Raw genomic sequence first — 15,181 nt, 5'->3', positions numbered from 1 at the left:
GTAAATCGGTTTGGCTGAGATTAAAGTTATAGTTTTTACACAGCTGAATAAACGACAGCTGATTATCAGAAGTGTGTAGGGTTGCCAACCGTCCCTTAAAATACGGAATCGTCCCGTATTTAGAAACAAAAGTACACGTCCCGTATTGAGCTAATAAGGGACGCACTTTGTCCCATAATACAGTGAGAATCAAAAGTAGTCTATAAATGTTAATGGCATTAACGCTTTGTTTGAAAACATAATTCCCAGCCCCTCTCCTGCTTTGTGACCAATGAGCTGACAGCACACTTATGACAATTCGAGTATAACAATTCAGATTACCGCTCATCTCATTGGTCGAGGAAAGGTCGCTTACAGAGAAAATACCGGAAGACAACAGATGACCACAACAAGAAGCATGGCCAACAGGGAAACAAACGCCGACACTGCGGTGCAAGTCTCGGATGACAGTACACCTAATGCTGGGCAGACACTGTGCGATTTTTTCAGTCGCGATTTTCAGCTCCTGCTCAAACTGCAAGATTGACTCACAGGGGTTAGAAGTTGGTAGGTCACGTGCAGGGTCTCACACTATTCCGCCCGATGCTCTGATGCCTGACCTGAGTGCTCACACTGTGTCTCCATAAAATGAAGGTTATAACAGAAAATCTGTCGCTCGCTCTCTCTGTCTTTCACTCACACAGACACACCACCACCATCAACTTTGCTAAATTGCTAATGAAAAACACTGATCAGGCAGCTGTGATTGAGCAGCAGTGTAAATCCAACTATTTTCACGGTTGTTGTGGTCATGATAATTTTTGTGATGCCACATCGAAAAGGCTCAGATGAGCTTTCCAAAGTTCTACAAGTTGTGCCTCCATCACTTGTGTCCAGATCACACGCTGCACAGCCGTGCTGCGCCGTCTTTTTCACCGACGTTTACGTGTTTGCGCGCGAGCAGTGTGAGCGCCTGTGGTGACACCCTCACGAGCGATTGATAATCGGGAGCTGGTCGTGAGGTGTTAATCGCTTCTCGTCACCCCACGTATACTACACGATGCACGATGAAGGCCAAAATCGGTCCGATCACTCAAAAATCGGCTCAAAATGGGCCTAAAACCGCACAGTGTGAGCTCAGCGTTAGAGCAGCAATGTGTGTTCCCCTCAGAGAAAGGGAAGAATGGGAAAAGGAAAACACCTGGCTGGAAAAAGTTAATATGGGCATGTGCAGTGAATATCAGCGCTATGTGGCCAGAAGTGTGATAATATAACTTATTTTGTGTAATAAACAACTGCAAGGATGGATGATTACAACAAATTGATGACTAATACATAAAAGTAATACATAGATGAATAATGATGATGAGTTATGATGCGTAATCATGGGAACAAGCGGGTTTACAAACAGGAGCAGCTGATTAGCATTAGAAAAGCTGAAATAATACCTCAACTGAAGCCAATTGTACTAAATGCACTAAATGTGCACTGTTACAAGAATGTTTTTCTTTCTATTGTTTTCTATTATTTTAAGTTAAGCAGGACAGAGTTCTTTTAAAGAAAGATTTACTTATATTCTCAAAAGTTAAGCATGACAGGCTTCTGTTTAAGAAAGAGACCTGTTTTATTGTGTTAATGTTGTCATTTTGAGCTAAAAATAAATGGCTAAATGATCATTTGTTTCACATGTGTTCATATCACAAAGAATAGAATATGCATCTACTTAAATCAACTTCAAGTCAAATGGTTAAAAAAATAATTTCACACACAAAAAAAGAGCTAGAAAATTCACCACACTGGGAAGGGTGAAGACAACTGGGTCGCCCGGCCCTGGCCACGAGGTGTCCCTTATTTATTTTTCAGGGAGTTGGCAACCCTAGAAGTGTGAGATGCTGGAGAATATACTCCGGTGTCCTGTTATATTTTAGATAGCAAGGAGTTTATTAAACTTTACCGAAACAATCTGCAAATTTCATTAAAATTGAATAAACTATCATCTTGTCTTTATTTTTAGTTAGCACCTTAAAAGCTTAAAGCTGTAAGCTAATGATAGTTATATAAGAGCAGATGCTGCTGGTGCAATAAGCTGTAGTTTTACGTCCAGTGGATGATGATCTGATTAGTCGACTAATCGCATAAATAATCGGTGACTAGTCGACTATCAAAATAATCGTTTGTGGCAGCCCTAATGCTTATACTTATCCCAATCTAATCTAGTGGATTTTATAGTCTACTGAACTACGGTATATATTACACAGTTGTTCCTATTCTTGTAGGAAGTAAAAAAAAAAAGTACGTTTTTCAAAATGAATGATTCTTTGATTTTCTTATTAACCAGTTTAATTGTTTATTGTCTTTCCTGTGCTTTTGGCTGTGGCTCCTCTTCTGTTTGAGTTGGTGGGACATCCTCTAAGAAGGTACAGAAGTACACCAGGCAAGACCCCAGGTGCAGGCTGTGTAAAGATGCCCCAGAGACAATCCAGCACATAACAGCAGGGTGCAAGATGCTAGCAGGCAAGGCATACATGGAACGCCATAACCAAGTGGCCGGCATAGTGTACAGGAACATCTGTGCCGAGTATAACCTGGAAGTCCCGAGGTCAAAATGGGAGATGCCCCCAAGGGTGGTGGAGAATGACCGAGCTAAGATCCTGTGGGACTTCCAGATACAGACGGACAAAATGGTGGTGGCTAACCAACCGGACATAGTGGTGGTAGACAAACAGAAGAAGACGGCCGTAGTGATCGATGTAGCGGTTCCGAATGACAGCAATATCAGGAAGAAGGAACACGAGAAGCTGGAGAAATACCAAGGGCTCAGAGAAGAGCTCGAGAGGATGTGGAGGGTGAAGGTGACGGTGGTCCCCGTGGTAATCGGAGCACTAGGTGCGGTGACTCCCAAGCTAGGCGAGTGGCTCCAGCAGATCCCGGGAACAACATCGGAGATCTCTGTCCAGAAGAGCGCAGTCCTGGGAACAGCTAAGATACTGCGCAGGACCCTCAAGCTCCCAGGCCTCTGGTAGAGGACCCGAGCTTGAAGGATAAACCGCCCGCAGGGGCGTGCTGGGTGTTTTTATATATATATATATATATGACAATTTACATACACAATCTGTCTAAAAAATACATGTCGGTCTGTAATTCCTGTAAGTATGGATAACAAGTTCAATCAAAATACAAGTTTATTTTAATCACATTAAATACAGAACAGCTGAGAGAAGAATATAATTTAAACACTGCATACTTTCTATCTGCACACTGCCATTGTGTGGCAGTGTTTCACCAGTCTTAACTCACCTGTAGTGAGATGGACAGGATAACGGAGAGGGTGACAGTTTGGAAAATGGAAGTGCAGGGCAGCTGAAGACGACACACCACATCCCCTGGCTCCCCCAGGAAGAGCAGCAGACTCAGGCATGCTCCCATTGTGCCGAGCACAGCCACACAACTCAAGGTTCCCCCAGAAGCCTTTAACAGGGAGTTCCTCGATGCATCAGAAACATGACACCCACTGCACCCTGACATACCAGCAGCAGCATCCCCACCAGCATCATTATCACAGCATCCTGGCTGTTCCAGGTGAAAAACTTAAAGATGGGGTCAGTGCAGTTCGTGCTGTGATTGTGGGACCACTGGTGGTTGGGACACTTAGTGCACTCGATGTCATCTATGAGTGAGAAAGCACAAAAGTTTAGGTTGGTTAAAAACAAAAGAAAAAATTAAAAATGAAAACATTTAAAAATCAGTTTAACTGATGGCTGTGATTTACTGATTTACTGAATCTTAAACATCCTCAAACTTCAATTTTGGGTTTTTAAAGGGTTATTTTGTCAGAATATTTCTTCCCTGCATGCAGTGACTGTTGGAAGTCACATTTCTGCCCAAGAAAGGTTCACGCTGTACAACTATGAAACATTCTCTAATATTTTAATTAATTAAAACGGGCTGGAGCATGCTAATCAGTGAATTTTAAAAGTGCTGGCAGGTAGAGGAATGCCCACGAGATTGACTTGTTCTCATGTTATGTTAAGCTTACCTGCTGGATTATTCTCTATTTCTTGACAAAGATGCAAATAAGCAAGGTCACATATTGGAGACAATGGTGGAAAACCACATTACCCTTATTTGGTGCCTGCCAAACAGTCAATACAGTCAAAACAGCAGGAATGGACACCTTTGACTCTGTGGTCCTGGCCTTTGCCACACATTGCTGAACAGGCAGACTCAGGAACTTGTAACATTTGCTGTAAAAAATCTTAGAAGTCAAATACACTGGACATTAAAGCTTTTATACAATATAAGTTGATGTACATAGTTTCAAAAGTTACCTTATTAGTGCGCCATCGAAGGAGAGACTTATTGAGGAACAATTTTTGTTCAGTATATTCTCTCACAAGTCCACTTGAGATGAGTTTGTCCAAACCCACTGAATCACATTGTATCCTATGTTTGGGTTGCTGTCTTTGTCAAAGTCTAGATCTGTGCCATTTATGTCAACAGAAGTGTTCTTTAAAACCTGCAACAGCTGCAAAATTCTTTAACGTTATTATTGACACCGTTGTTTGGAAATTGTGTCCAATCATCTACAGTTAGGTCATTAATTTGTTGTAGTGTTGCCCGTGTACACAAACCACTGACGACCAATCAGTCGATCAATATATGATCGATGTGTAAACTTTCAGGTTTAATTCCAGGAGAGAAAAAACTGCCTTTAGAAAAAATTGTATTAACTGCTTATGAATTAAAGACATTAATTATTCATGTTCCCCCACATTTAGAGGCTCAAAATTAATTAGAAATTTGTCTAACCAGCAGTTTCATGGCTGTATTTGTCATGATCTGTGTGCGCAGATGGTGTATTTGAAGAGAGGACCCAAAAGCAGACAAAACTAATCTTAAGAAAAGGCAAGCCAACTATTTAAGGCTGCATGAAATACAAAAAAGGCCAAAAGAAGAATAAGACTTTACTAACAAAAAACTAAACTGGCCAAAACTAAATGCTAAACTGGCGTTCCAACGAGGGACAAATGGGAACAGACACAATATATACACATGAAGGCGATTAAGAAAAGTGGAGACATATGGGAACACAAAAGCAACAAATCAGGCATAATGAGACAGGGGAAGCGAAACTGAACACAATGCACATGACACGAGGGACTGTGAAAATAAAATAGAAAGACAAGGACACCCAGCCCTGACAAAGACGGAGATAAACAAACATGGAAACAAACGACAGACTGGGGGAGACAAAGGATGAAACACAGGAAGAAGAACATGGAGACAGAGCACAGGGACGAGAGAGAGAGGGCAAGAGATATGACAGAGAGGAGGGAACGCCAAGGAACAAAACACAGAGACCAGACCAAAGGAGCGGGAACATAAACTGATAACCCTAGATTAACTTAAAACTAACCTAGAGATTTCTAAACAATATAGAAGGAAAATTACCAGGGATTACCAAACGATACCATTTCTAGTCCTCTGAATTAAACAAGAAAACCCAACATAATAAAATCTAGAAACTAGGTTCGCTTCTCAAATTCAAAATTAATTTAACGAGATTCAAAAGTGCAAAGCACAGAACACTGGGTCACGATCCCAGTACCATAAAAAGATAAATCCTGTTCCCTTCTTAAGCCATAAGAAATGAAGCATAATATTTGATATTCATTCTGTGTTAAATTTGAATTTTATAGTGTTTCACTGTAATTTTCATGAAAGGAAATACAGAGGGGCTTAGAACAAGGGGTAAAGAAGTGGTTATTGGATTTTCATCCAAGTATAATTATGATAGTTTAATATAAGTATGAAATTTAAAATTGTTAGTTTAATTACTTGTTAATTACTTGAACCTCTTAAAATGGCTAACTATATTTGAAAACGAGCTTTAGGAATTTGTATTAGAATTAATGAAATGTCCTAATGATGAGAAAAAGCTGACAATCTGCATCTCACTCACATCTTAATTGTTTGATTTAAAATACAAAATGCAGTGATGCACAAAGGCAAAATTATATACCTATTAAGAATTGTGTTTTTGGCCTGCAAATTAAAGACCTAACTATATGTACTGGGTGAAAAAAAAATCACCTTCCAGGGATAGATTTTACTTCCAGATCCCCACTTACAGGCAGTTGAATTGCACTCCAGCAGGTTATGCAGTGCCTGTGCTACACTGTAAACAGCAGCATACACACTGAAAGCTGATGTCTGGACTGCAGGTGCTTCCACTATGCTAATGTTGTCTGGTAACAAATTCCAGCATTGTGGTCAGGGATTGTTTGACTGATTGATTGTGACTTTCTTGAAGAGCTCCATTGCATAATCGGCGAACAGGCCGAGGGTGTCTGTTTTGTCAACAAATGCAATGACTGTGCCAACTGTTTCAATGTTGGGCAGAGAAGTCACTCGAGTATGTATTGCCCAACTTGTGCTGCCAATCCACACAAGCGTTAAATTACTCCTGATAACCTAGAAAAAATGAAATGGTTTACCGGTACTGAACAAACTCCATACACTAATAGATTATAATAAATTTCTTAGTTGCTTTAAACTTCTGCTTCACCAACCTCTTTGAAAAAGGCCACAATTGGCTCTGGAAGAGTAAACACCACTACCACTCTGACACTGGTCACTCGAATGTTATGAATGATGGTTTTGATCGCTGGTTTGGGGTCAGTGTACACTGGAATCAGACTGATAGGCCACACAGACAGATGTGTTTTCTGCCAATTTGTTTACTGTCATTTTAGTGAACATCTGCACACCTCGTTGCCCGTACTCCTCGTCACTGCCCACAATTGCCACCCAGTTCCAGCCAAACTCCTCTATTTTCTTTATCATGACATCCACTTGCCATTTATCACTTGGCACAGTACGAAAGAATGACGGGTAGAGAAGTTTATCACTGAACTTGTCACTGGTGGCCCCATAGCTAATCTGGTGTGAAAATTAAAAACAGAAAATCAGAGATACTTACCTCTAATTTATGTTTATCAGGGTTAAAAAAGGTTAAATTGACTGCTGAACAAAACCAAATCCAAAAGAACAAGTTAATTTTTCTGTGATATAACCTGGCACCAATACATGGAGTTTTTAAAGATTTATTTTTACATTTGAAATATTTATTGCATAATGAGTCAAATCTTTTCCAAGTTTTCCAATGACTGACACCATTTCTGAGCCAAGAGGACCAATCACTGCAACTATACTGGTCTCATGGTCAGTGTAATTACACTGCACAGGTAGTTCTTGGTCGGATTTTTCAGTGAGGAAGGACAGAGTGGGCTTTATAATAATTGAAGATTGTCTGCATGTGTCATAGATTTCATAACCTAACTTGATGCCAGTGAGGAGAGTCTGATTTCTGTTGATTTCATCCACTGCATATTTCATGGCTATAGCAAGTCCCAGTGTGCGTAAATTTAAACTGTTCAGCCACAAGCAGAAAACAGTAGAAGTCGTTGTAAATCAGGGTTAGCATACACAGTTATTCTGATTCTCATATTATTAAGAAATGGTTGTTCATAACCATCCTTACCTTTTACAGCTTATCTGGTTGGTCTCTGTTATGTCACTGAGATTACTGGTGACATCATTAATGGGAAAGAGCCCTCCAAGCATAATGTCCCCAGACAAACTGAAGAGGTTGGGAGAAATGTCGCTGACCCATTCAGGCAAACTCTCACTGCAGCTCAGTGTAAAGAAACAGCACAAAACCAGCAGAGTGAAACATGAAGCCATATCGCCAGTAAGCCAAAGCAATAACAGGAGTATAATTATATACCAGTGCATAATGATAGGTTGTTTTATGCAAATTCACCTGTAAGTTGTCATGCCCTCCCTCTTCTGGCCACCCAAACCTGACACTTCAGTAAGAGCATATCATAAAGAAAACAAATAAACAAAAATACATGTGTAGTATAAAGTTTTTAAAATCACATTAAACAAATTTTGACTACTGTTTGTGAGGATTTATTGACACAGTCTCATTTAATGTTCTTGATGGTTTTCTGAGAAAAAACATTCTCTTTGCACCTTGTGTGTATGTTTGGGTCTATGCTGTGTTGGTGGTGTTCATATTTCCGGAGTATTTTCATAGAATTTGTTTGTGGTTTGAAATTTGTTTTCCTTTGGTGTAACTATCAATGATTCAATTCAATTCAAAAAGTTAGCGGCCATCCAGGTCTTTATGTCCTTAAGACATTCCTGCAGTTTAACTAATTGGTGTGTGTTACCTGGCTTCATGGATAGATAGAGCTGGGTGTCATCTACATAGCAGTGAAAATTTATGCTATGTCTTCTAATGATACTGCCTAAGGGAAGCATGTATAATGTAAACAGAATTGGTCCTAGCAGTGAACCCTGTGGAACTCCATAATTAACCTCAGTGTGCGAAGAGGACTCTCCATTTACATGTACAAATTGGAGTCTATTAGATAAATATGATACAAACCACTGCAGTGCAGTACCTGTAATACCTACAGCATGTTCTAATCGCTCTAATAGGATATTATGGTCGACAGCATTGAACGCTGCACTGAGGTCTAGCAGGACAAACACAGAGATGAGTCCACTGTCAGAGGCCATAAGAAGATCATTTGTAACCTTCACTAAAGCTCTTTCTGTGCTGTGATGAGCTCTGAAACCTGACTGAAACTCTTCAAATAAACCATTCCTCTGCAGATGATCTAGCTAAGACAGCTGGGTCCAGAGATGGCTTTTTAAGTAATGGTTTAACTACTGCCAGCTTGAAGGCCTGTGGTACATAGCCGATTATTAGAGATAGGTTGATCATATTTAAGATCGAAGAATTAATTAATGGCAGGACTTCTTTGAGCAGTTTTGTAGGAATGGGGTCTAAAAGACACGTTGATGGTTTGGAGGAAGTAATTATTGAAGTTAACTCAGAAAGATCAATTGGAGAAAAAGAGTCTAACTTAACATCAATGGTACTAAAAGTAGCTGTAGATAATATTACATCTGTGGGATGATTATTGGTAATTTTTTCTCTAATGATAAGAATTTTATTTGTGAAGAAGTTCATGAAGTCATTACTAGTTAACGTTAAAGGGATGGTTGGCTCAAAAGAGCTCTGACTTTTTGTCAGCCTGGCTACAGTGCTGAAGAGAAACCTGGGGTTGTTCTTATTTACTTCAATCAGTGACGAATAGTAAGATGTTCTGGCTTTGCGGAGGGCTTTCTTATAAAGCAGCAAACTATTTCTCCAGGCTAAATGATGATCCTCTAAATTTGTGACACGCCATTTTCTCTCCAGCTTACGAGTCATCTGCTTTAGGGTACGTGTTTGAGAATTATACCACGGAGTCCGGTACTTCTGATTTGAGACCTTAGTTTTCACTGGAGCTACAGTATCCAGAGTTGTACGTAGTGAGGAGGTAAAATTATTAACAAGATAATCGACCTCTGTTGGGGTAGCGTTCAGATAGCTGCTCTGCTCTATGTTGGTACAGGGCATTGAAGATGATAACAGTGGGTGGATTATATTCTTAAACTTAGTTACAGCGCTTTCAGAAAGACATCTACTTTGATAAAGTCTACTCTCCACTGCTGTGTAAGCAATTATTGTAAAAGTAAATGTTATCAGGAAATGATCAGACAGGAGAGGGTTTTCAGGAAACACTGTTAAATGTTCAGTTTCTATGCCATATGTTAAAACAAGGTCTATAGTGTGATTAAAGGGGTGGGTGGGTTCTTTTACATTTTGAGAGAAACCAATTGAGTCTAATAACAGATTAAATGCCATGTTGAGGCTGTCATTTTTAGCATCTACATGGATGTTAAAATCACCCACAATAATTATTTTATCTGAGCTCAGAACTAAATCAGATAAAAAGTCTGAGAAATCAGACAGAAACTCTGTGTAAGGCCCAGGTGGACGATAGATGATAACAAGTAAGACTGGTTTCTGAGTTTTACAGCTGGTGTGGACAATGTTAAGCATCAGGCTTTCAAATGAATTAAAAGTCTGTCTTGGTCTTCCGTTAATTAATAGGCTGGTGTGAAAAATTGCTGCCACACCGCCCCCTCGGCCTGTGCTTCGAGGTTTCTGGTAGTTAGAATGACTCGGGGGTGTTGATTCATTTAAACTAACATAATCATCCTGCTGCAACCAGGTTTCTGTAAGGCAGAGTAAATCGATTTGTTGATCAATTATTAAGTCATGTACTAACAGAGACTTGGAGGAGAGAGACCTAATATTTAATAATCCACATTTCACTATTTTACTCTTTGGTTCAGATGTGGATACTGTATTGTTCTTTCTTTGTGATTTTTTATGTTTAAGTTGTTTGTTGCTGGTTTTTAGTTTGTTTTTTGTCTTTTTGGGAGCTGACACAGTCTCTATGGAGATGGGTTTTTGGGGGGGTAGCAGGAGGAGAGAAGCTGCAGAGAGGCGTGTAAGACTGCAACTCTGCTTCCTGGTCCCAACTCTGGATAGTCATATTTTGGGGGGTTTAATAAATTTGTCCATATTTTTAGAAATGAGAGCTTCTCCATCCAAAGTGGGATGGATGCCGTCTCTCCTAACAAGACCAGGTTTCCTCCAGAAGGTTTGCCAATTATCTATGAAGCCCACATCGTTTCTGGGACACCACTCAGACAGCCAGCAATTTAAGATAACATGCGGCTAAACATGTCACTCCTGGTCTGATTGGGCAGGGGACCAGAGAAAAAAATGATGAGTGTAGTGATTCCTGGTTTGGTCACTGAGTTTTGAGTTGCTTTGGACTCCTGTTAAGAGTTTTCTATTCTCTCTGTTGTTCTAGTATTTTTGATTATTCTTTGGTTAAGTTTTTTATTCCTGTTTAGATTTCATAATCATTCTGATACCCTAGGGTTCTTGTGGTATTTGAGTTCGAGTAGTATTTATGAAGTTTAGGATTCATGTTTTGATTTGTTCATTAATCTAAAAGTCAGGTTGATTTCTCGCTCTCTTTTATTCAGATTAGTTACATTTTATTTATATAGCACAAAATCACAAGATAATACTATCCAGAGTAAGAATATGGTTAGTCAGGCGAAGTACAATAACCTTGGTTTTATCTGAATTTTATCAAGATCTTAATGTTTAACTAATTGATGTGAGTCATCTGGCTTCATGGATAGATAAAGCTGGGTATCATTTGCATAGCAATGAAAATGTTTGCAATGCCTTCTAATAATACTGCCTAAGGGAAGCATCTATAATCTAAATAGAACTGGTCCTAGCATGGAACCCTGTAGAACTCCACAATCAATCTTAATGTGTGAAGAAGACTCTCCATTTACATAAACAAATTGGAGAGAGTTAGATAGATATCATTCAAACCAGTGAAACACAGTACCTTTAACCATGGCATGTTCTAATCTCTGTAAAAAAATATATAGCTTAAATACAGCTATATAATACAGCTTAAAGGCCTGTGGTACGTAACCCATTACCATAGATAGATTCATTTCATTTAGGATTGAAGCATTAATTAATGTTAGGACTTCTTTGAGGAGTCTGATAGGAATGGCGTTTTAAAGACACGTTGATGGTTTGGAGGAAGTGATTGGTAAAGTGGACTCAGAAGTACAACATGGATACAAACGAATAGTCAGCTCAACAGACCTCTGACTGTTTGTTAGCCTAGCTACAGTGCTGGGGTTGAGAAATCTGGGGTTGTTCTTTTACTTCAAGGTTTTTGTTGTTGAGCTTTAGTATTGTTGTATTATGGAAGCTCTCGTCGTCACGGAGGTCTGGATTCCTGTTTAGTTTTCATGATATTTTCTCTGTCTTAAGCGTTACTTCGAGTCTTTGAATTCCTGTTCAGTATTTATGAAGTTTTAATGCCTTTGAAAAAGACTTATTGTTCTCGTGTTTGGTTTAGATTCTTTGGTCTGTATTCAGCTTCAGGTTAGCTTTTGAGCTTGTTTTTTGCAAAGGTGTATTTTCCTCAGTGTTTCACTGCCAATTCTTTCAGCAGTCACTTCTTTCACCCTTATCTCTGTCTTTACATTTAAGACTTGTTATACCCATGTTTTGTTTTTTGTCTTTGGGATCTTTTGTTTTATTTTTGACAATTGGTTGCTTTTTGGTTGAGTTTTGCTTCCATTCAGTTTCCTCTATTTCTGCACTTGTGTCCCATTCAACCAGCTGTCCTTTATCCCTAATCAGCCTTCTGTGTGTACATACTTCAGTCATCCTTGTGTCTATTGTTTGTCTGCATCATGAGTCCTCTGAGCTCCTTTGCATGTGTTTCCTGATTACGCTTTGCTTTTGGATGATAGTTTTGTTGTTTTATGTTTAGTTTAGGTCTTCAATCAGCCACAATAATGGGTCACTTTTTGTTTAGTATTCTGCCTGCAGTATTCCACATTTGATTCCTCCCCTGTAAAATCCACACACTAACCATGCTGAACCTGTACAGTAAATTGCTGTGTCTGTTTGCTGAGATGATATGAAACCAAAACCTTGTTATCTGTTAACCCATAAGAAGTATCAACAGCCTGACAATGATCATATTGATAACAATATTAATGGTAATCATTTTAATGCACACTTTAAAGCACTGGTACAATGCTTTGAATAAAACATACATTAATGAATTTTACAAACACACAGTCAAACATACAGTCATCCATTTGCTCATACGTAACTCATATTACATTATATGTAAACTATAACCTGAAATATTGGGTGAAATATTAACAAATAGCTAATCTTTAAAAATTAGCTTTCAGCAGCTGTTTAAAACAAAACACAGATTCAGTCAACCTGAGAGACTGAAGAAGATTTCCTGAGTTTCAGTGCAACAACCTAAAAAGAGTGGTCCCTTTTGAATTTAACCTCCTAAGACCCGAACTCTTCCAAGGCATGCATTTTTAATTTCTCTTTGATATTTGGGCTGATTGGGACCTGATGAATGTAAAAACAAAGAATTACCAGATTTTTTTTTTAACCTAATTTTTGTTTCTAAGAAGAATGAGAGCCACATATGAGGATATTCATTTAAAATGTTGATAGAACAGTAGCAGTATAATGTCCTCGTAAGTGGATATCAGGCCCTTGTAGAGCAAAATTTAGTATTTTGGTCTAAATAACCCAAAATGTGGTGTCCACATATTTGGACGCCAGGACCTAGGAGGTTAAAGTAAGAATGTGGAACAGTTAAAAGACCCCCATTAAATGACCGGAGAAGCGGATTCAGGTGTGATATGTAAACAAGGGCTTGGCCATGTATAGGTTTAAAGTAATTGATGAATTAACACAATCTTTAAATGAATTTCGCTAGTTTTTGTGCATTCTGGTTCAGCTGAAGATAAGTTACAGAAGACTGAGAGATATGTGTGAAAAGCGAGTTACAATAATTGAGATGAGACAAAGTTCTACATTTATAGAATTTTTAGGACATTACATCTAAAAATTCTTTGTCTCAAAGAAAATTTGAGTCAAAAGGAAATTACTAAAAATAATGAAGCATTCGCTGAGGTAAGAGACTTTTGAGGTTTGTTAGACTTACCTGAAAAGTACAGCTGTGAATTGTCAGCAATGCAAGGAGATGACTTTAAAGCTGTTTAGTAGATAACTCAGCAGATAACATATATATGGGAAACGTATATACATTATATACATTTGTATTAAGATCTATGTTTATCCATTTTAACTTTTATGTTTTGTATTCACCTCACTGATGGTTTTGAATGTTTATTTGCATGTAATGTTGCTCATGCACAAAAGCAAATTTAGATATTTCCTCCCAAGATATTTGCATAAAACTACAGCAGGCATGCAAGTAAGCTCTTTTTAAATATTAATTTAAACACATTTTAGATCAGCTTTTTTGTTCATATTTGCATATTTTGGATTCATATTTTCAAACAATATGAATATTTTCATGTTCATATAAATATGAAAATCTTTTTGGGGAAATCTTTAGTAACAGGAGTTTGAAAAACATGTAGCCATTTAAAAAAAATCTATATGTATCGCTTAAATATCTTATAACTACTTACAACTACTGTATGAAAGGGTTGAAAAGAGAAAATTGATATTTGGTGTGCCTGATTAAATGCATTAAAAACACAGACATATTTCCAGTTGTTAAGCTGATATCTATACCAATAAAAACTTTCTGGCCACCCGATATGCCTCCTTTAATTTCCATGTAAAGCCAGTGTGAATTCAAATGAAACTAAAATGAGGTGATAGGGTGATTACTGTTCTGCTTACTGTTTATTTGAATTATTAAAATCATGACAAGCAGTAAGGCGTTGAGTTAAAAATGAAAAAGCAGCAACAACAACAAAAATAAATTTGTTGAATTGATACATTCTTTAATTCTTTCTTTTAACTTAACTGGCTGCAGGTTCTTAAATGTTCTTAAATGTTAAGCTGGAGTGTCGGAGTCATATTACTTCAAGGACTCATACAGCCCAATTTGATCTCAAGTGGGTCAGATCATTAAAGCCATTTCATAATGAACTGTCAGTCTTCCTGTCTCTCCACTCTCTGCTCTCTCTTTCTCTTCTCGGTTTGTGTGCATGAGGGCGTGTGAGTGCATAATTCTGATTCTGCTTCAGCATTTCAAAGGCGGAGTCTCATTCTGGTTCCTGCTTGTTTCCCCTGCCTGTGGCACCTGGAAGCAGTCAATTACCCCCCCCCCCCCCCCCCACACACACACACACACAATTCATGCTACAATTATTGGTAAATTTGTGTGCTAAGTACATTTAGTCAAAAATAGCCTTCAGGTTTTATTGTACAAAGCATGTCAAAAACTTTGGACTCCTGTTTTAATGTATTTAGAATCCATATACAATTCAAGTACAGTAGTGTACAATACATTCTAGTACTAAAAGAGTTATACAGCAGTAATTTGCAATACAATATTTATAATAATGGATTGCATTTATATGGCGCTCTTCGGGACCCTCAAAGCGCTTTACAATGCCACTATTCATTCACTCTCACACACTGGTGGAGGCAGCTACAGGTGTAGCCACAGCTGCCCTGGGGCAGACTGACAGAAGCGAGGCTGCCATCGGCCCCTCTGGCCATCGACACAATGACCGAGACTGTCCGAGCCGGGGCTCGAACCGGCAACCTTCCGATTACAAGACAAACACCCAACTCTTAAGCCACGATCTCCCAGATTTACCAGATAAAAGGTCAAACCCAAAATTAGTCAGTGACACAATAATAAAATTGAAATAA

General features: G+C 38.6%; 1 pseudogene; it reads right to left on the bottom strand.

Moving 5' to 3' along the window:
• Positions 1-3,267: 3,267 nt before the first annotated feature.
• On the bottom strand, positions 3,268-7,725 carry LOC146709802 (taste receptor type 1 member 3-like; annotated as a pseudogene).
• Between the last annotated feature and the right edge of the window lie 7,456 nt (positions 7,726-15,181).

Source organism: Copadichromis virginalis, linkage group LG5 (genome assembly GCF_057382275.1).
Source record: "Copadichromis virginalis isolate Kocher_CV1m ecotype Utaka linkage group LG5, C_Virginalis_male_GT1.1, whole genome shotgun sequence".
NCBI classification, from domain to species: domain Eukaryota; kingdom Metazoa; phylum Chordata; class Actinopteri; order Cichliformes; family Cichlidae; genus Copadichromis; species Copadichromis virginalis.
Note: the sequence above shows the minus strand (reverse complement) of the source record. Positions and strands in the feature narration are given on the sequence as shown.